The following is a 23,367-nucleotide window of genomic DNA, read 5'->3' on the forward strand; positions in this document are numbered from 1 at the left end:
GGCTTTAAAGAAGCATTTTTATAATGAGCCACAGAAATGTGTATTGCTGTAATGCATTGAGCCAGGCATTCGTTTCCTGCACCATAATATGAATCTTATAATGATTTCTGTGTGTGTGGTAATGTGAAAATGCAACTGGCACTGTCTGAATTTTAGCAGCAACTGCCATATGCAAGAGACAAATAAAGATTCATTCACTTTCTATAAGTACATTTTTATTCCACACCATGCAAACATTTCTATGTTCTCGTACGAACATGAAAATCAAAAGCACATTTGCCAGTGAGGCTCTCACAGCTGGGTGTATATACACCTATCGTAAAAAATCTCCTTTGGGATGGTATGCCTGGGGTACTGCAATGGTACTTGAAGATGCAGGTAATATGGGGATGGGAATGGGGGAAAGGCCTGAAAGGCAGTTCTATATGGGCTGAGGAGGGAGGAGAGCATGGATGTGTTTCACCTGAAGTTCAATCAGGGACTGTAAGATGTCCGTTTATTCCCTGAACAGCGCTATTATCTGATCCTGCCTATTTCCTATCATGACTATCCATCCACAGTTTATCTTTGATAATGTCTCTCCAGGAGCGGCTCCAGGCACTAGCACACCAAGCGTGTGCCTGGGGCGGCAAGCCATGGGGGGGCGCTCTGCCAGTCGCTGCGAGGGCGGCAGGCAGGTTGCCTTCGGCAGCATGCCTGCGGAGGGTCCGCTGGTCCTGTGGCTTCAGCGGACCTCCCACAGGCGTGCCGCCGAATCCGCAGGACCGGGGACCTCCCGCAGGCAAGCCGCTGAAGGCAGCCAGCCTGCCGTGCTTGGGGCGGCAAAATACCTAGAACCGCCCCTGCTTCTCACCATGCTCTCTGTTTGCAATCCGAAACACCAGAGGATTGTAGCACCTCCTGGAACATGTCTTCCTTACTTCTCTTGTTTCATCTGCTTATCAGATGGAGCTAATCAGCCAGTGTGCAGGTGGAGATCTTCCAAGGCACATCTGTAAAAGCAGCAAAGGGTCCTGTGGCACCTTATTGACTAACAGACGTTTTGGAGCATGCATCCGACAAAGTGGGTATTCACCCACGAAAGTTCATGCTCCAAAATGTCTGTTAGTCTATAAGGTGCCACAGGACCCTTTGCTGCTTTTACAGATCCAGACTAACACGGCTACCCCTCTGATACAAGGCACATCTGTAGATGCTAAAGAAAAAATATAGACAGAGGCCCTATTGTGAGTGCACTCACTCACACCCTTGATCCAAACAAGTTAGAATCGCAACTTTCTCACTTTCCGTTGGCAGCCATACAGCACGGTGGTAGCCCCAGCTATGGTGAGTTTGGCCTGGAGGGTAAGGAGCAAGGTGGGACAAAGGGTGGTGGATATCAATGGGTTATCACTATAAGCACATAAGGCTACTGTTCTGAATACTGGCACCATTTTCAACAGACAGGGGTGATAGCAACTGATACCTTGCTCCTGAAAGTAACTAAGGATACAAGGGTGCAGCTCCTGAATGCATATGGCTGCAGACCAGGTCCATATGCTGCTTGCGTGTGTGGGGTTATGGTGTCTGCAGAAGTAATTGCTGATTGGTATGGTAAAATTTCCTACCATGTGAGAAGAAACAAAGCAGCCTGCCCAAGAAACATTTTGCAGAGGATTGCAGATTACCTCCAGGAAAGTTTCCTAGACATCTCTATGGAGGATTCCTAGGATTTCCCAGTGTGCATAAACAAACTTTTCCACATGGCTCACTCTGCTTATCTATATGGGGAATGAGAAGCAGATACAAACTGTACCTGTGTTGGTTATTTCAATCCCTTTTATACCCTGATTAAAAAAACAGAACACGACCATGTGTCCTTGCTGTATTTAAGCACAGTGAGTCCTTACTTTTGCTTTCCTCTTCTGCATCAGGCATGCCAGGGCCAGACTGCTGGGACTGGCTAGAAAGCTCTGGAGTTAAAAAGAGGTCCTGACTCATCACACCTCCGAATGTCACAATCGCCTGTCTCCCATCCTTCTCCAACTCCACTTCCTCATCCACTATGTCAGGGGTCGGCAACCTCTGGCACGTGGCTCGCCAGGGTACACCCTGGTGGGCCGGGACAGTTTGTTTACCTGCCGCGTCGGCGGGTTCAGCCGATTGTGGCTTCCACTGGCCGCGGTTCACCGTCCCAGGGCAATGTGGGCGGTGGGAAGCGGAGAGGGATGTGCTGGCCACAGCTTCCCGAAGCCCCCATTGGCCTGGGACGGCGAACCGCGGCCTGTGGGAGCTGAGATCCGCCGAACCGACCGACACAATAGGTAAACAAACTGGCCCGGCCCGCCAGGGTGTTTACCCTGGCGAGCTGCGTGCCAGAGGTTGCCGACCCCTGCACTATGTCATCCTCAGGATTCACTCCACTGGCCACTGACTTCAGCCCCGTTGACGTATCCATGGGGCTCTTGGTGGTGGTGGTGGGATTGCCACTGAGTCTGGCATGCAACTTCTTAGAAAAACAGCTTTTCTGAGGCTCTGCATCAGAGTGACAATTGGACTCCCAGGGCTTCTGGTACACCTGCCTCAACTCCTTGATTTTTGCATGCCCCTGCTGCGTGTCCATTTCGTGCCCCTTCTCGTCCATGTCACAAGCAATCTGTCCGTAGGTATCAAAGTTACTATGGCTGAAGTAGAGCCTCCTGACTTGTGACTGCACTGCCTCCTCTCCCCACAGACCCAACAGATACACCACTTCCGGTGTAATCCAGGCAGGAGAGCATTTGCTGCAGGGAGCCTGTATGCTCAGCTGGTCAGATGCTCTGCGAGATCTCCAGGCCGAGCAAACAGAAAGAGCAGTTTCAAAAATTTCTGGGGCAACAAAGTTCAAAACAGTGGACAAGACTGGGCACGATGGGCATTTTGGGACACCTCCGGGAGGCCACTTAAAGTGACATAAGCAACTCAGTGTCTACACTGACACTGAATTGCTCTAACTACGTTGCCCTAAGCTCTACGCCTCTTGTCAAGGTGAGTTTTTGTTGCTGTAGCAGGAGAGAGAACCCAGTGGGAAGAGCATTGCAATGTGTACATCTCCACAGTTAGGTCGATGTAAGCTGCCTTATGTTAACTTAACTCTGTAATGTAGATAAGCCCTAAGTCATTCTTCCCCAGAGAAGCACAGATGTAAGTAGAATGCCTGTTGAACTAAAAAATCTGTGCTTACAAGATGATGTTTTGATTTTAGACTATGAATCAGAACACTTGCTTCCTACTTTTTTATAGTTTTACACTGCCCTCATTTTTAAGTAAATTGTTTTATTTAATATCATTTAGATTCATGATGACTAGTGAAGATAAGTGGGGGAAAAAACAAGATTCAGAGGACACAGAGTTTGCACAAATTCCTCTCTGGAGCACTGAATCTAAGAAGAGGGCATGGGACCGCCATCCAAAAAATAGCTTCCAGAACTCTTGCTGCAGTTATTTGGGCATGTGGAATTCTACATACCAAGAAGGGTGGCAGACACTGGGAACCAATGATGAACATACAAAAAGAACTATGAGCCTGATCTGGCAATCTTTCCATTGGCTTCAATGAACATTTAATTAAGCATTTAGTAGACATAAATATGGGAGTGGTGCATAAATGTGAAATAGTGATCTCATCATATTATTTTGAGAAAGACAGTTATCTACTGGATTGCACCACATCAGGTTTTACTGACAAAGTTTTGGGATGACCAGATTACTGAGGATTGATGATCCTTGAGTGAGTTCTGCAGATTTTCTATAAAACTGGTGACACACACACAAATTTGCAATGGAGAAAATACACCTCTACCCGGACATAACGCAACCTGATATAACACAAATTCGGATATAACGCAGTAAAGCAGCGCTCCGGGGGAGGAGGGGAGGAGAGGGGGGCAGGGCTGCGTGATCCAGTGGATCAAAGCAAGTTCAATATAACGCGGTTTCACCTATAATGTGGTAAGATTTTTTGGCTCCTGAGGACAGTGTTATATCGGGGTATAGGTGTATTATCATAGCTGTAGCCTACTGCATTCACATACAATAGTTTCTGGTAAATGAGAGGTTGGATAACTGGGATCAGTAAAGGCACTTCAGAAATCACCTGGGTACAGAAACCTTTTGGAGAACAGAAAGCTCAAACGTATATTGTGTCATAAAAGTTTTATTAAAGATGCATTTGAAATACTATAAGGGCCATTGGTAACTCTAGGGAAGCACCTTTAAAAGAAAGTGGAAAGCATTGATCTATTTCTCTTTATTCCAGATACAAACCAAACCCAAAACAATGCATAACTGCAGCTATTCCACATGGAGTATAGTGCAATATCTCTAATGGAAAAGTTAGACTAAGGTTGTATAATTCAAATCAAGAGTACATGCCACCTTTTCAATTTTTCTTACTTCTCTGTAGCAGTAGAAAGAGCATGGGAAAAAATCAAATGACTTTTAAATTTGCAGATTTTACTGATAACATTCACCACAGTACTCACTCAAACCTCGCTTAAAATCTAGGTTAAATGGAAAATCCTGTCATTGAAATTCAGTGTGAAGTTGTCTGGAGCGCTATATTCTAGACTGACTCTACAGCCATAGGTGCACCTTATCTTGGGACTTTTGTTTTAGGGCCTGTTGGGAGTGGTTCCAAGACAGCCAGATCCCTACTCCTTGCTCAGGGGGCAGAGTCTGTGAATCCTCTTCTTCCCACATCCTCAAGTCTTTGTTGATAATGATGAGATGTTCTACACATACAGAAAGCCTGCCTGATTCTTCTGAGTGGTAGATAGGGTGCGTGTCGGGGGAGGGGGAAAGGAATAGTCTTTTCAGCTGAATGTCCTTAAAGGTGCCGCACAACAATATCATTAGGGTTATCCCCCTTACAAGGAAACACTTTGCTCTCCTCCCCATTCTTTCTTCTATGCAGGGGAGCTGCAGGGATGCATTTTCAGAATACTTGTCAGGGACAGAGTTGGGAAAGAAATGTTACTCCTGAGGGAATTCTGTTCCAAAAAATTAAAAAATCTACACACAATTTTGCAAAAATCTGCATATTTTATTTGTGAAAATAACACAATATTACCACATCTGTAGTAGGAAAAGAGCCTGAGATATAAGCCCTTGTATTAGAGGCTTGAGCTAAAATACTGGGCAAGCTTTGCTGATATAAAGCAAAGTTAGCAAAAGTCAGGGTGTCTACACAGCAAAAAAAAAAAACTGCAGCTAGCCTGTGCCAGCTGACTTGGGCTCAGGTTGCAGGGTTGTTTCATTGCTGTGAAGACTTCTGGGCTTGGAATAGAGCTGGAGATCTGGGACCCTTCCACCCAGCAGGGTTCTAGAGCTCGGGCTCCAGCAATAAAACAGGAAGACCCCGGGGCCCTGTCCCTCTGCACCAGGAGAACCACAATATTGAGCGAGGGGGACAGAATCTCTCACACACAGGTAGCACTGCCCAGGTGTGGGGCAAGCGTAGCACTGCCCAGCACAGCAGGATCCAAGTATGGATCCAGGTGAGGGTGGCTCACTGGGGCTCTGGGTGTGGTGGGGACCTGGTTGCACAGGGGCTAGTTTTGTGGATTCTGGATGCATGGAGAATGGGACTCTGCAGGAGGGTCCAGGTGAAGGTGGTTGTGGCTCAGCATGGGGGGTCTGGTTGTGGAGGGGATGGTCCTCGGCAAGAGGGGTCTGAGTGCATGTGGAGGGGTCTGAGTAATGGGGGAGTGGGGCTTAGTGGTGTGGGCATTTGGGTGCAGCTGGTTGGAGCTCAGTGGGGTGAGGGGTTCAAGTGCGGGGAGGCCTCAGAAGGGGTAGTCTGGGTGCACAGGGTCCAGATGTGGTGGTGGGGGACTCAGAGGTGGGGGCATCTGGGCATGTGTATGGGGATCCAGATGCACAGGGAGTGGATGGATGGGGGAGGCAGCTCCCCATACAGTGACCCTTCCACCCATGGCTGGGGAATGATGGGGGCAGGAATCAGGTGGGAGTGTGGACCTTCCTGCAGCTGGGGGAGGCTCCTCGGGGTGGTTCTGATCCAGTCCCAAGAACAGCCCATGCAGGGGAAGAGGAAGTCCCCTCCCCCACCCAGCCTAGGCAGGACTAGCAGATGAACCAGCCAGGGCTACTCCTCCTCAGGTCCACACACAGTCTCTCCCTTGCTCTCAACCATGCCTACACCCAGTGCTCACCCCCTTACCCCCCGAATTCGCCCAGGAGTAAAATGTTGAGGCCTGATCATCAAGCAGGTAGAAAATTCACATGAGCACTGTACCCCTTTAGTGACTCTGAAGGATCCAACTATCGAGATGCTGTGGAGTCAGGCTGGTACCAAAACGGCGCGGGCCTAGGGATGCCCTGGCTGCGGCTTCCCGCCACCCCCATTGGCCTGGAGCAGTGAATTGCGGTCAGTGGGAGCCACGATCAGCTGAACCCGCAGATGCGGCAGGCAAACAAACTGTCCCGGCCCGCCAGGGTGCTTACCCTGGGGAGCTGCATGCCAGAGGTTGCCAGCACCTGAACTAAAGGGTAGCCACAGTCATGTTAAGTTGTTTTTTTTTTCTGTAGATAGACAAAGAAAAATATTTTTCGCTGATCTGTTCATGCTTGATTCTTTTATTTTTCAGAGTACTTAAGTTCTATATGTAGCAAAAAGAATCAGAAATTTACCAGGTGCTCTTGACAACATTTCCTCTCAAAATAAATACTACTTTTCAGGACTTCAGGTTGCGTGTGAGCAATTGCTGAGCAGATATTGCCTGCAGTATCTCTCCACTACTAGTATTTAAGTCATTACTTTTAAAAATGCTTCTAGTCCCTTGAGTATGAAAAACATTACTGCTCATACATGAAATGTTATTATATTTGTTTCTTCTGAATGGAATCTTGAATGAGTAACATTGTTCCTATTTATTTTTCAGATGTTGTCATTTTTTTTCAAACACAAAGGTGCCAGTCTCAGCACAGCAGCATATCCTGCTGTAGTTCCTACTCTTTAAGAAATCATAGAAATGTAGGGCTAAAAAGGTTATCTATTCCAGCCCCCTGTGAAGAGGCAGAACTAACATACCCAGACAATTCCTCACAGGTGTTTGTGTAACCTGTTCTTTAAAATCACCAATGATAGGGATTTCACAGCCTCTCATGGAAACCTATTCTAGTACTTAACTATCCTTTTAGTTAGAAATTTCCCACCCCTAATATCTAACCTGTATCTCGCTTGCTGTAGAGTAAGCTCATTACTTCTTGTCCTAACTTCAGTGGACATGGAAGACAATTGATCACTGTCCTCTTTATATGAAATTTAAAAAAATGAAAACTTTTGTCAGGTCCCCCCTTAGTCATCTTTTCTGAAGAGTAAAAATACCCAGGTTTTTTTGTTTTGTTTTTTAATATTTCGTCAAAGGTTAGGTTTTCTAAGCCTTTTATCATTTGTGTTCCTCTCCTCTGAACTCTTTGCAGTTTGTTCATATCTTTATTAAAATGTGGCACCCAGAACTGGACCCAGTAACTCACCAGTGCCCAGTAGAATGGAACAACTTCCACCTATATCTTATATATAATAGTTCTGTTGATAAACCCCAGATTGATATTAGATTTTGTTTGCAACCCCACCACACTGTTCACTCATATTAAATTTGTGAGACACTTATCCCCAAATCCTCTTCAGCAGTACTACTGCCTACTGTGTTATTCTCCATTTTGTAGTTGTGTATTTGATTTTCTCCCAAGGGCAGTACTTTGCATTTATCTTGAATTTCATCTTGTTCATGTCAGACCAATTCTCCATTTTATCAAGGCCATTTTGAATTCTAATCATGTTCTCCAAAGTGCTAACAACTCCTCCCAGCTTGATGTCATTCACAAATTTTATAAGCATACTCTACACTCCTTTATCCGAATAATTAATTAAAATATTGAATAGTACTGGACACACACCAGACCCCTGTGGAGCCCCACTGGATATGTCCTCTCAGTTTGATAGTGAACTATTGATAACCACTCTTTGAGTATGGTCCTTCAATCAGTTTTGCATCTACTTTAAAGTAATTTCATCTAGACCGTATTTCCATTGTTTGCTTATGAAAATGTTATGTAGGGACTATGTTAAAAAACTTACTAAACTCAGTATGTATCATTCCACGGCTTCCCCTTATCCATTAGGCCAGTAATCCTGTCAAGGAAGAAAGTTAGGTTGGTTTGGTATAAATTGTTCTTGACAAATCCATGTTGGCTATTACTTTATATAAGACTATTATCCTTAAGATGCTTACAAATTGATTAATAATTTGTTCCTGTCTCTTTCCAGATATTAAAGTTAGGCTGATTGGTCTGTAATTCCCTGGGTCCTCTTCCCCCCCCTTTTTTTTTTTTAAAAAGAGGTATTATGTTTTTCAGACCTCAGTGACCTCACCTGTCCTTCGTGACTTCTGAAAGATAATTGCAAATGATTCTGAGATTGCTTCAGCTAGTCCATTAAGTATCCTAAGGTGAACTTATGAGGCCCCTATGAACTGAATACATCTAATTTTTCTAAATATTCTTTAACCTATTCTTTCCTTATTTCAGCTCTGTTTCTTTTGCCTGGTTGTTAACATTAATTTCATTAAGTACCTGGTCACAATTTATTATATTTTTTTTAGAGAAGACTGAAGCAAAATAGGCATTAAACACGTCAATGTTCTTGATATTCTCCATGATTAGTTCTCCTTCCCTGCCAAATACGAGACCTACACATCTTTATTGCTCCTAATGTTTTTTATAGAATCTCTTCTTATTGTCTTGTATGTCCCATGCTAGGTGTAACTCACTTTCTGCCTTACTCTTTCTGATTTTATTCCTACATTCTTGTGCTATTATTTTGTATTTATCCTTAGACATTTGTCCATGTTTCCACTTTTTGTAGAGCTTGTTTTTGGATTTTCAGGTCATATAAGAACTCCTGATGGAGTTACATTGGCCTCTTACTATTCTTTATTCATATATAAAATCAGGACAGTTTGCTATTTTGCCTTTAATATTATCTCTTTTAGGAAGCTCTCCTGAACTCCTTTTCTTTAGATTTTCCTCCAATGGGTCCTTACTATCAGTTCTCTGAATTTGTGAAAATCTGCTTTTTTTTTTAAGACCATTGTCCTTATTCAGCTGCTCTCACTCCTTTCTTTTCTTGGAATCATGAAATCTATAATTTCCTGATGAATTTCATCAAAATTGACTTCCACCTTCCGATTTTCAACCAATTCCTCTGTTAGTCAGTATCAAGTCTAAAATGTCTGTCCTTTGGTTACGTGTTCCACCTTTTGAAATAAAAGTTGTCACCAATACATTCCAAAAATTATTGGACACTTTGTGTTTTGCTGTATTACTCTTCCAGCATATTTATGGGTAGTTATTTCCAGGTCTTGTATTTTGGTTATGTCAGTTATTTGTTCTAGAAATGCCTCATCTGCCTCCTCCTTCTCATTTGGTGATTTATAGTAGACCTCCCTACCATGACATTGCCCTTTTTTCTTCCCCTTTTATCATCAGCTACAGACTTTCTACTGGTCTGCTTCTTGCTTCCTTCTGGACTGAATACATTTTTGATGTGTAATGCAACACCTCTACCCTTTGCTTCCTGCCTGTTTAACCTCTATGTCAATAGTCCAGCCATGAAATTTGTCCCATTAAGTCTCTGTGTTACCAATTAAGTCATAATGTTGCTTATGTACTAATATTTTCAGTTCTTCCTGTTTATTCCCCATACTCCTTGCATTTGTATGTAGATAGCTAAGCTGCTGAGCAAATTCCCCCATTGTTATCCCTCTGGTTGCTTCTATGACCCTATTGTAATTTTCCATTCTCCCACCCCCAACATCTAGCCCTTTATTAAGATTACCGTTTTTTATACCTACATATGAACTTTTGTCACTTGCCCCCTTTGAACCTAGTTCAAAGATGCCCTTATGCTTCTTGGTCAAGTGAACCCCATCTCTTTCAGCTGCTATCCTTCCTGTAGTAATATCCCATTGTTAAAGTGTGGCAGATGTGTCAACTTCCTGCAATATTTTTGGGAGCTTTTATTGAATTAATTTGAAATAGTTTTGGAGTGTCTTGTATTATATCTTCAAAGTTTATGTATTATTGTGGGACTGTGCATAACTTCTCTAATGTGGAGACATGGCGGGTGTAAACCCTAGGCAGTGTTATGAGTTTAAAAGGACTATTTTTAGCAATGGGGTATTGTCAAGGTTCCTCCCCCACTCTGAACTTTAGGGTACAGATGTGGGGACTTGCATGGACACTTCTAAGCTTAATTACTAGCTTAGATCTGGTAACACTGCCACCATCCAGAAATTTCAGTGTCTGGATCACTTTCTGTCCCCCCAAAACCTTCCTCTCCCTGGGCAGCCTTGAGAGGCTTTTTCACCAAGTTCCTGGTGAACACCGATCCAACCCCTTGGATCTTAACACAAGGAGAATTTAACCATCCCCCCTCCCTTCCCCCACCAATTCCTGGTGAGTCCAGATCCAATCCACTTGGATCTTAACACAAGGAAAAAATCAATCAGGTTCTTAAAAAGAAAGCTTTTAATTAAAGAAAGAAAGGTAAAAAATATCTCTGTAAAATCAGGATGGAAAATACTTTACAGGGTAATCAGATTAATATAGCCCAGAGGAACCCCCTCTAGCCTTAGGTTCAAAGTTACAGCAAACAGAGGTAAAATCCTCTCAGCAAAAAGGAACATTTACAAGTTGAGAAAACAAAAATAAGACTAACACGCCTTGCCTGGCTATTACTTACAAGTTTGAAACATGAGAGACTGATTCAGAAAGATTTGGAGAGCCTGGATTGATGTCTGGTCCCTCTTAGTCCCAAGAGTGAACAACTCCCAAACAAAGAGCACAAACAAAAGACTTCCCTCCACCAAGATGTGAAAGTATCTTGTCCCCTTATTGGTCCTCTGGTCAGGTGTCAGCCAGGTTTACTGAGCTTCTTAACCCTTAACTATCTGTTTATGACAGGTATCATGATGCATGCCCACTTCTTCCACAAACACGGACCACACGGAGACCTTCTTTCTTGTAAACAACTCTGTGTAGCTTGTTTATAGTGTTTTAATCACTCCACCAATACATAGCAGTGTCTCCACATCTGTACAGGCTGCATCTCAATTTTCTAACCCCTTCTCCAAAAAAGTCTCTCTACTCAGAGGACCTCCTCTGTCAAGATCTCCTAGCCTTCTGTTTTGTTTTGTCCCCTTCCCCCCCCCCGCCCGTCCTGTACCCTTTTATACAGCTGTTCTAATTGGGCTAATTGTCTCATTGATTCAACAGCACCAATCTGGCCTGGTAATCAGGTACAGGGTTCTCCAATTAGGTCTTTTTACTCAGCACGCTATCACAGCCAGTAAAGAAGGAACTTTTTTGGCAAACAAAGTTTCCAAAGGAAAGGATAATGCAAATTCACACCTCTGGACCCAACCTTTTGAAGCTACTTCCCAAGGAGGAAACCACTGTCTGACTTACTCATTAATGAGCTTATTCTCAGTCGTTGAAGATCAAAGACCCAGGCTGTATAAAGTAAAGGCTAACCAATGCGGATGTGTTCTGAGTAAAAAGGTTTATTAACTTGTTACCACAAAGGTGGCGGGAGCCTTGGTGGGTTTGAAGGACTGAACACCTACCAGAGCCCTTATTGGAATTCGTGGTGGTCTCTTGTAAGCCCATTAGCATGCATGTAGGTTCTTAGAAATAACTTTTCACTTTCACTTTAAGAACAAATGTGCTTGCTTAAAAAGGGCTATGTAATAATTCATAATTGTGGGCAATTATGCTGTTTATTGCCTCAGTAAAGAAGTAAAGTAAGCAAAGTAAAGAAGCTGGCTGTTTAGGCTGACTGGCTTGCTGGGGAACTCACGGTGTAGGCATGGAACTGTGAAGCCTGGAAAAAAAAAACCCTGAGGAGGGAGAGAGATGTAAGTCTCTGCCCAAAAGAGGTGACAACTGAGGAGCCATGAGACTAGAGTGGGTGGACTTGCTGGACCATGAGTGGGACATACTGGTGCGGATGCAGTTGCTCAGAACTGTGACACAATTAGACCAACAGAGGAACAGCTCATTAATGAGTGTCAGGACTCTGTAGTCAGATACAGTAAGTGAAAGGTGAAACTAGGGGCAGTGGTGGAGCTCAGACCCCAGTTATAAGTAATTGCTCATTGGTTATAACTCAGCCCCGTGATAACTGGTGTCATTCTGGCATCATTAAGGGTCATAGATCTAATAAGCAACGAGCGTAGGAAATACAGAGAATCAAATAAACAAGACAATAACAGATATTGTTCTTGTTTGTTGTTTTCCTGTGTGCTAAGCAGTACAAATAAAGAAGTAATACTTTGTATGACCCAGTGAGCTTGTAATTAGAATTCAGGGCACCACTGAATTTTTGATTCACTGATGGATCCAAAACACTGCGGGGAAAATCAGGTGCTGAATCCAAAAATTGTAAATAAAATAAAATAAAAATTGGTCAATCAAAAAATACATTTTGGGGAAAGAACATATTCCATCACCCAAACTGGATTTTTTCAGGCATTTGTAAAGGGTTAGATTCACAAAATGGTGATGGTCTGATTATAATTCTTAACCCAGTGGTTAGGTTACTCAGTGAAGATGTAGGAAACCATGCTTAAATTCCCTTGACTATACCTGATGTTCAGAGGGGATTTGAACTTGGGTCTCCTATCCTACATTAGAGCAGCCTAATTATAGAGTAGGCTGCTTTCATGTCTCGTGTTGAAACCGTTCCATATTTTATTAAAACAAAAAAAGAACAATCATTGGCACGCCCACCTCCTAGATGAGTGTCCTAACTACGAAGCTTTAGCGTTATTCTCACACTTTTTTTTTCTTCAAATTTTTTTTTTCGTTATGTGCAATGGCAATTCATCATCATCATTCATACTGAGCCCCTCGCTATGAAAGCATGCCCCTTTTTGCCTCTCTCCTGAACAACAGGTCATTCCTCCAAAAGCCCAAGACCTGGTTCCTCCTCCTTTTTTAACCCCCTGCTTTGTCAATTCTGTTCCTTTCTCCTCTCTGGAGATTTTCATCTCTCCATTTCCCCCTACCTACAGAGAATCTGGAGGAAGTAAGAACATAAGAATGGCCATACTGGTCAGACCAAAGGTACATCCAGCCCAGCATCCTATCTTCTGACAGTGGCCAATGACAGGCACCCCAGAGGGAATGAACAGAACAGGTAATAATCAAGTGATCCATCCACAGTGGTCAACTCCCAGCCCCCAGCAAACAGAGACCAGGTACAATTCAGAGTATGGCCTTGCATCCCATTCCATCCCAACTAATAGCTATTGATGGACCCATCCTCCATGAATTTATCTCGTTCTTTTCTGAACCCTCTTATAGTCTTGGCCTTCACAACATTGCCTGTCAAAGAGTTCCACAGACTGACTGTGTATTGTGTGAAGAAATATTTCCTCTTGTTGGTTTTAAACTTGCTGCCTATTATTTTTGTTTGGTGACCTCTAGTTCTTGTGTTATGAGAAGCAGTAAATAACACTTCCTTATTTACTTTCTCTACACCAGTCATGATTTCCTAGACCTCGATCATATCCCCACTTAGTCATCTCTTTTCCAAGCTGAATAGTACCAGTCTTATTAATCTCTCCTCATATGGAAGCTGTTCCATACCTCTAATCATTTTTCTTATTGCCTTTTTCTGAACCTTTTCAAATTCCAATGTATCTTTTTTGAGATGGGGTGACCACATCTGCACACAGTATTCAAATTGTGGGCATACCATTGATTTATATAGAGACAATATATATTTTCTATCTTATTATCTATCCCTTTCCTAATGATTCCCAACACTCTGTTACCTTTTTTGACTGCTGCAGCACATTGAGTGGCCCTTTTCAGAGAACCACCCACAATGACTCCAAGATCTCTTTCTAGAGTGGAAACAGCTAATTTAGACCCCATTATTTTATATGTATAGTTGGGATTATGTATTCCAATGTACATTACTTTGCACTAATCAACATTGAATTTCATCTGCCATTTCATTGCACAATCATCTAGTTCTGTGAGATCCCTGTTCTAACTCTCAGTGGTCTGCTTTGACTTAACTATCTTGATAGTTTTTTTATCTTTTGCAAATTCTGCCATCTCATTGTTTCCCCCTTTTTCCATATCATTTATGGATATGTTGAATAGGACCGGTCCCATTACAGACAGCTGGGGAGCACCACTATTTACCTGTCTCTTCTGAAAACTAACCATTTATTCCTACCCTTTGTTTCCTAGCTTTTAACCAGTTACTGATCCATGAGAGAACCTTCCTTCTTATCCCATGATAGCTTATTTTTCTTAAGAGCCTTTGGTGAGGGACCTTGTCAAAGGCTTTCTGAAAATCTAAGTACACTATATCCACTGGATCACTCTTGTCCACATGCTTGTTGACTCCCTTCAAAAATTCTAGTAGATTGGTGAGGCATAATTTCCCTTTACAAAAGCCATGTTGATTCTTCCCCAACACATCTATATGTCTGAAAATTCTGTTCTTTACTCTAATTTCAACCAATTTGCCTGGTACTGAAGTTAGGTTTACCGGCCATAATTGCTGGGATCGCCTCCGGAGCCTTTTTTAAACATTGGCATCACATTAGCTGTCCTCCAATCATCTGCTACAGAAGCTGATTTCAATGATATCTTACATACCACAGTTAGTAGTTCTGCTATTTCACATTTGAGTTCCTTCAGAACTCTTGGGTGAATACCATCTGGTCCTGGTGATTGATAGTAATTCTCCTAATTTTATTTTTCCTTGATGCATCCATAATAATAGATTTGATCATTAAGATGTAACAATCCACCCATTGTTCCTGCTCTGACAGATACATGAGACAGCCCCTGTCAATTTGTGGCTTACTTGCTACCATTCCATGATGCAGCAATTTTATATCATCCATAAATTACATATAAACAGATTCCTCAGATTGTCACACAAGCTATTCATTTATTCTGTACATTTTTTTTGAATGGGGTTGTTGCTAAACTCCAACACATGTTATATCGAGTGGCACTGTACAGAATTTTAGCTTAACAAAATAGGAATTTCACAGCAAAAATAAAAGTTTCAAAATAATTAATATTAAATTATGTCATAAATACCAGTGACTTCCCCTCACCCTGGAATTTAATAAATTCACTTACATGATTATTTAAATGTAATTTAGTAGCAAGCACTTGTAAACAATAACATTCAGAGATGTTTTTGATTAAAAGTTGTAAGACAAAACCTAAGGCACTAATTAGATATTCAATTGTAGAAAAAGGATTTTTAAAAAACAGTGGTTCTTCAAATGAAAGTAAGTAAATTTACAGAAGGTAAAATACATAGTACAGCTGAGGTAGGAGCTTTCTCAACACTACTTAACTGATTAATCAACAGAAAGAAATAATTAATGGAATAACATGACCCTCCAGCCGAGGTAAAAAATTATAGGTCAGTGTTCCCCCAATCCTCTTCACTCCTTATTGCATGCTTATGGCTGGAATGACAGGAAAAACAGTGTCATTTTACTGGATGGAAAAGCAGGGGGACCTGAGCACACACGGGAGGATATACAATCAATGTATGCTGCACAGTACCTCAATTTACACTAATATGGAAGGGGTTTCTGGAAGGGAGAGGACACTGGCTCTGAGATAATGCAAGCCACCTGCAAATATCCTCCTCCTCTTCTTTAATGTCAGGCACAGCAACTTCAGCCTATGAGCTGCAGCGGAGTCACAAAATGGCTGTGCTAGTGCACCATGGCCTACTGGAGAGGATACTGTCCCCCGCAGTGCATGCAGAAAACCCTTGTATGGAGTTATTTGCCCTTTGTGGGAAGGAATATATTGCCCTTAATACCTTAAGGGACCTTAGTGACCCTGAATTGGGAGGGTATTTTTCAAAAGTGATTGACTCTGAAGCCCAAATTTTCAAACATGTGCATGTAAAAAGCATAACTTAGGAAAAGCTGAATGTGTGCACTATATGGGTGGGTGTCTATGCATGCTTCAGGGACTTTTTGCACTTAAGGTGGACATAAGTAAAAATGTGCATGAAGTTTTGCTTCCACTCATTTGAATATTTTGGCCTGAAAGTAATACCTAGTGGCATTTTTGCTATCTTACCAAAGCAAATAAGAAAACTGGCAGCTAGAACTTTAGGAGTTGTTCAAGTGATGGCTGTTATAAAGGACGTATTAGAATGAATTAGTGTGTATTATTTAATTATTTTCTTAGTAGAAAAGTCACATACTATTAGACAAAAAAAACCTTAAAGTATCAAAATCTAGAAATGCCATCCTGTGCAAGTTAAACAAATAACAGCATTGAGCATTGCCAATTAATATCATGTATCCTGTGCCTAGCACTTCATTCATCATGAGTACATTCTAGAGGCGGGTGGGGAGAACTCAGTCAAGACATCTCTTAATTTACTTGTTTTCTACTGCTGCTGCAGTTTCTCTTGCCCTGCTTCTCTGGTTTGGCTCCACTCCTGGGTTTTCAATATCCAAGCTTACTTACTCTGTGCCAGTGGTACTAAATAACATTTATTAACATGTCAGTACAAGGACTGAGATTGACTTAGGCTAACAGAAGCTGATAAATGACACATCCAACTATGCAGAAACTGTTGGCAGAAATATTGTCAGATGCTGACTGCATGTGTATTCTCTCTGCATGCTGCACTGGCTCTGGCCAGATAGCCTGTACAGCAGGCTCCAATCAAACTGCAATAAAAACACAGGACTTGAATTAATAGAGAAAGCACCCAATCACATTTATTGTTGATGAAGCACAGTCCTAGCTCTCCAGATCAATGTCTACAGGAGGGATCGGCAACCTTTGGCACGCAGCCCATCATGGAAATCTGCTGGTGGGCCAGGACAATTTGTTTACCTGCAGCGTCCGCAGGTTCAGCCAATTGCAGCTCCCACTGGCTGCAGTTCACCGTTCCAGGCCAATGGGGACTGCGGGAAGTGGCATGCACCGAGAGATGTGCTGGGCCGCTGCTTGCTGCAGCTCCCATTGGCCGGGAACAGTGAACCGCGGCCAGTGGGAGTTGTGATTGGTGGATGCTGCAGGTAAACAAACAGTCCTGGCCCGCCGGCGGATTTCCCTGACGGGCTGCGTGCCAAAGGTTGCCGATCCCTGGTCTACAGTTACACTAGCACAGGTATGCCTGTGACAATGGACTCAGCTCAGTGAATGGTTGAACATTCCATTTGCCCCCACCCCCAGCTGGCCAAAGATACTCCCTCTGGGGGTACTTTTTATACCCTAATACGAACAATTTACATATAGCCCCTCCAACCTGGCAAGTTACCACCCTTTACCTTGTACATGTTGGTTCGATCAAAACATCTCTATCCATCATGCGGTCATGTGACCTTATCTTTAAGACGGGGTCAGTGTGTCTTTATATGATCTTTGGGGAATGTGTCCGTACCATACTTGGTACTACCCTTCTGGAATGTGCTTGCATGATGGTCCCGGAATTAGCACTTCTTAGGATCATGTGTGTTTTTGTAATACCAGCCCTGTTCTGACATCTGCTCACAGCCTGACTTTTGGTAAATTTGCTATATGTCAGAAAGGTTTCACCACTACTTTAGTTCAGGTCTCAGGCCTCTGATACAAGGCCTCATGTTTCAGGCTCTCTTACTACTACAGTAACTGTATGCTTCTTGGATACATTCTGCTGCTGATTCATTAGAGAATAAGGAATTAAACAACTATGGGTGCGTAAGTTTAGAGGGAGAATATTCTTGCTTAAATAGGAAAATCTGCCCTTGTCTTTGATACTATAGCTCTAGTTAGTGTGATACAGCATGGCCAGACGGCAGCAGGAGAGGGTTAGAAGGGAGCCTTATTCCCTGTAAGGGGAAGGAAGTTTGCTATAGCTATTAACTAGAGCACCTGAAGCCAATTAGAGCACCTGCAGTCAGTCACATGATAAAAAACCCTGCTTCAGTCAGACAGTGTGGGAGTTGGAGCAGAGAACAGTTTGAAGGAAAGCAGAGGAAAGTTTGGAGAAGTGCTGCGATGGGCTAAGAAGTCCTAGACCCTAGGTAAGGGGCACCTGGCTTGTGCAGAGGGAGGGCAGGAAGTGTCCCCACAAGCTGAAGGGCAGGAGAGGGAAGTAGCCCAGCAGAAGGAACTGTCAGTTCAAGTGGTTCACCACTATCCTCAGGGCCCCTGGGCTGGGACCTGGAGTAGAGGACGAGCCCAGGTCCTTCCCTCTCCACTCCTCTCCTCTAGGACACTAGTGGGGCAATTAATATTCCAATTTAGGGGCAAGATATGGTGCCCTGAGCCCCCCCCAAAGAAGAGAAAGTGTGATATCCATCATAATAGTGCTGGCAATTTGCCACATTAGTAAGATGAAAGCAAGAAGATGATTTGATAAACCCAGTTACTGCCCCCCTAGCTGCCAGACAGTATGTGCCAGTTCTACTGTTGCTCTCATGATTGCTATCTAACTGCAGTTCTGCCATTGGCTTGCTGCCTGGCCTCACACAAGTCAGCTGAATGTCTCATTGCCTCAGTTTCCTCAGCTCTATAATGAGGATGACAATACTTCCTATATATATGTCACTGAATGTTGTGAAGAGTACTTAATATATTTGGAATTATTTATTGGTAATTATACAGCTCTCATCACAATAGTATGTGAGATCTTTTCAAGATTAAAGGTACAACTTGAAGCTTAAATTATTCTATGCTTGCTAAAAATAACTAGCAACTTCCCAACAGAGCTAATGCACAAGTAGCTGAGGAAGTATAATGCCCTGGTCACCCTGGAAGATCGCTGTGATCAATACAAATTGAAGGTTGCATGCAGTGCAAACTTGGCTCTGTTACATTGTACATGAACTCCTTGAAAAGAGCCTGAAATGAAAATCACTGCAGAAATCCTAGGTATTAGAGTGCTAAATGTATGTGCTTTTGCCTTTTTAAAATCTGGAAACAGCCTGCTGCAAAGGTATTAGTGTGAATATATTTATTCCTCTTCCAAAATCCTGGAGACCAAATCTTCAGCTGATGTTAATAAGCATAATTTCAATGAACTTCATATGGATGTAGCATTTTACATCAGCTAAGGATATGGACATTCCCAAACTTTTGGAAAACTGGACCAAGAATTGAACCAACCTGAAATATGGGAAAGATTAGATTCAGTTGTAGATACAAAGCTTGGACGTTAACCCTAATTTTAAAAGTATAGCCTAATTTAAGTGTATCATAGTGTTGTTATATACCAGTGTTTATCAAACTGGGGTCGCTACTTGTGTAGGGAAAGCCCCTGGTGGGCCGGGTGGTTTTTTTTTACCTGCCTCGTCTGCAGGTCCAGCCAATCGCCGCTCTCACTGGCCGTGGTTCACTGCTCCAGGCCAATGGGAGCTGCTGGAAGCAGCGTGGGCCAAGGGACTTAATGGTCGCCACTTCCAGCAGCCCCCATTGGCCTGCAGTGGTGAACCACAGCCACTGGGAGCCGAGATCAGCCAGACCTGCGGACGGGGCAGGTAAACATACCAGCCTGACCCACCAGGGGCTTTCCCTACACAAGTGGTGACCCCAATTTGAGAAACACTGTTATATAAGTTGCAAGGTAGCTTACCCTGTCTTTTTCATTCATAGTCTTGTATAATAGCGAAATTATGTTATAGTACCTGTGTAAAATTACAATGTCCTCTTTCACTTTGTGTCTCAAACACAAAAAAATGCTAGTGACCTTGAGATCAACAACCACAAATGCTCTTTAAATTTCAATGGAGACTACTGCAATATAAGCGCCACTTAATATGGCTCAGTCCAACCCAATAATTTTTAGCACCAGCTCCCCAAACTTGTTTATTACTGTCCTCTGGGAAGGCTTGGGAAGGCCTGGCACCCTTAAAGGGTACAGCGTGAAATGCCTCCATGATGCCCAGCCCAACAGACTATTTATAGAATCATAGAGTTGGAAAGGACTGCAAGAGTTATCTAGTAACCCCTCCTGCCAAGATGCAGGATTTGTTCTGTCTGTCTATCCATCCATCCAAGACAGATGGATATCCAGCCTTCTTTTGAAAACCTCCAGTGAAGAAGCTTCCAGAACCTTCCAAGGCAGTCTGTTCCATTGTCCTACAGTTCTTACAGCTAGGAATTTTTTAATGAAATTTAATCTAAATCTGCTGTGCTGTAGTTTGAACCCATTGCCTCTTGTCCTGCCATTTTTGGCAAAAGAGAACAACTTTTCTCCATCTTTTTTCATGACAGCCTTTCAAGTATCTGAAGTCCACTATCATATCCCTCCTTAATTTCCTCTTTTCCAAATGAAACATACCCAGTTCCTTCAGCTTTTGCTATTATGACTTGCATTCTATCCCTTCCATCATCCTTGTCCCTCGCCTCTGGATCCTTTCCAGTTTCTCTACATCCTTTCTATACATTGGTGACTAAAAGTGGCAACAGTACTCCAGCTGAGACTAACCAGCGCTGAGTAGAGCAGTACTATCACCTCCCGTGACTTCCATGCTATGCCTCTGTTAATGCAACCCAAAATTGCATTTGCTTTTTTTTTGCAACAGCACCACATTGTTGACTCATGTTGAAGCTGTGATCCACCATAACTCCCAGAGACTTCTCAACAGCGCTGTTGACAACCATTTCCCCACCATTCTGTATTTGTGCATTTGGTTGTTCTTCCCTAAGTGTTGCACTTTACATTTGTCTTTTTTGAATTTCACTTGGTTTTCTATATCCCAGTTCTCCAGTTAATCAAGATCCCTCTGAATTTTAGCTCTATCCTCCTAAGGTAACATTGGTAACCCCCACTAGCTTTGTGTCATCTGCAAACTTGATCAGTATGCTGTATATAGCTACAGCCAAGTCATTAATAAAGATGTTAAACAACACTTGACCCAGACTTATATCCCTCAATGCTGATACTCCAGTCATGGGAGTTGTCCCACTAAGTCTCTGTGATGGCAATTAAGCATCCTATACAGCAAACAGGAAAACATCAAAAAAGAGCTCTCCAACCTGGAGACTCTCATTAATAACCAAACTTCCATACAAACGGACTTCACTAAAATAAGACAGGAGATCTACATTACTTACTTCACCTCTCTACAAAGGAAAAAGGACTGTAAGCTGTCTAAACTCCTACCTGCCACATGGGGCCACAACCTATCTTGGGGACTCTCTTTCTGCCCTGCCACCCCCACCAACATGATACAGTTCTGCGGCGATCTGGAAGCCTACTTTCGCCATCTCCGACTCAAAGAATACTTTCAGGATAACACTGAACAGCCCACTGATACACAGTTACCCTCCCACCAACAGCACAAGAAGAAGAACTCCAAATGGACTCCTCCTGAGGGTCGAAATGACAGTCTGGACCTATACATTGAATGCTTCCGCCGACATGCACAGGCAGAAATTGTGGAAAAACAACATCGCTTGCCTCATAACCTAAGTGGTGCAGAACGCAATGCCATCCACAGCCTCAGAAACCACCCTGACATTATAATCAAAGAGGCTGATAAAGGAGGTGCTGTTGTCTTCATGAACAGATCTGACTACCAAAAGGAGGCCGCCAGACAACTCTCCAATACCAAATTCTACAGGCCACTTCCCTCAGATCCCACTGAGGAATACACTAAGAAACTGCACCATCTTCTCAGGACACTCCCTACACTAACACCGGAACAAATCAACATACCCTTAGAGTCCCGACCAGGGTTATTCTATCTACTACCCAAGATCCACAAACCCGGAAATCCTGGATGCCCCATCATCTCGGGCATTGGCACTCTCACTGAAGGACTGTCTGGATATGTGGACTCTCTACTCAGACCCTATGCCACCAGCACTCCCAGCTATCTCCGTGACACCACTGATTTCCTGAGGAAACTACAATGCATTGATGACCTTCCAGAAAACACCATCCTAGCCACCACGGATGTAGAGGCTCTCTACACAAACATCCCACACACTGATGGAATACAAGCTGTCAGGAACAGTATCCCTGATGATGCCACAGCACAACTGGTTGCTGAGCTCTGTGCCTTTATCCTCAGACACAACTATTTCAAATTTGATGAAAATATATATCTCCAGATCAGTGGCACTGCTATGGGCACCCGCAGGGCCCCACAATATGCCAACATTTTTATGGCTGACCTGGAACAATGCTTCCTCAGCTCTCGTCCACTCACGCCCCTTCTCTACCTACGCTACATTAATGACATCTTCATCATCTGGACCCATGGGAAGGAGACTCTGGAAAAATTCCACCATGATTTCAACAGCTTCCACCCCACCATCAACCTCAGCCTGGACCAATCTACATGGGAGGTCCACTTCCTAGACACCACAGTGCAAATAAGTGATGGTCACATTAACACCACCTTATACCGAAAACTTACCAACCGCTATGCCTACCTTCATGCCTCCAGCTTCCATCCCGGGCACACCACACGATCCATTGTCTACAGCCAAGCACTGAGGTACAACCATATCTGCTCTAACCCCTCAGACAGAGACCAACACCTACAAAATCTCCATCAAGCATTCTCAAAACTACAATACCCACACGAGGAAATAAGGAAACAGATCAACAGAGCCAGACGTGTACCCAGAAGCCTCCTACTGCAAGACAAACCCAAGAAAGAAACCAACAGGACTCCACTGGCCATCACATACAGTCCCCAGCTAAAACCCCTCCAATGCATCATCAGGGATCTACAACCCATCCTGGACAATGATCCCACACTTTCACAGGCCTTGGGTGGCAGGCCAGTCCTCGCCCACAGACAACCTGCCAACCTGGAGCATATTCTCACCAGTAACTGCACACTGCACCATAGTAACTCTAACTCAGGAACCAATACATGTAACAAACCTCGATGCCAACTCTGCCCACATATCTACACCAGCGACACCATCGCAGGACCTAACCAGATCAGCCACACCATCACCGGCTCATTCACCTGCACGTCCACCAATGTAATATACGCCATCATATGCCAGCAATACCCCTCTGCTATGTACATCGGCCAAACTGGACAGTCTCTACAGAAAAGGATAAATGGACATAAATCATATATTAGGAATGGCAATATACAAAAACCTGTAGGAGAACACTTCAACCTCCCTGGCCACACAATAGCAGATCTTAAGGTGGCCATCCTGCAGCAAAAAAACTTCAGGACCAGACTTCAAAGAGAAACTGCTGAGCTTCAGTCATCTGCAAATTTGACACCATCAGCTCAGGATTAAACAAAGACTGTGAATGGCTTGCCAACTACAAAACCAGTTTCT

This window comes from Mauremys mutica, chromosome 1 (genome assembly GCF_020497125.1).
Source record: "Mauremys mutica isolate MM-2020 ecotype Southern chromosome 1, ASM2049712v1, whole genome shotgun sequence".
Lineage (NCBI taxonomy): Eukaryota > Metazoa > Chordata > Testudines > Geoemydidae > Mauremys > Mauremys mutica.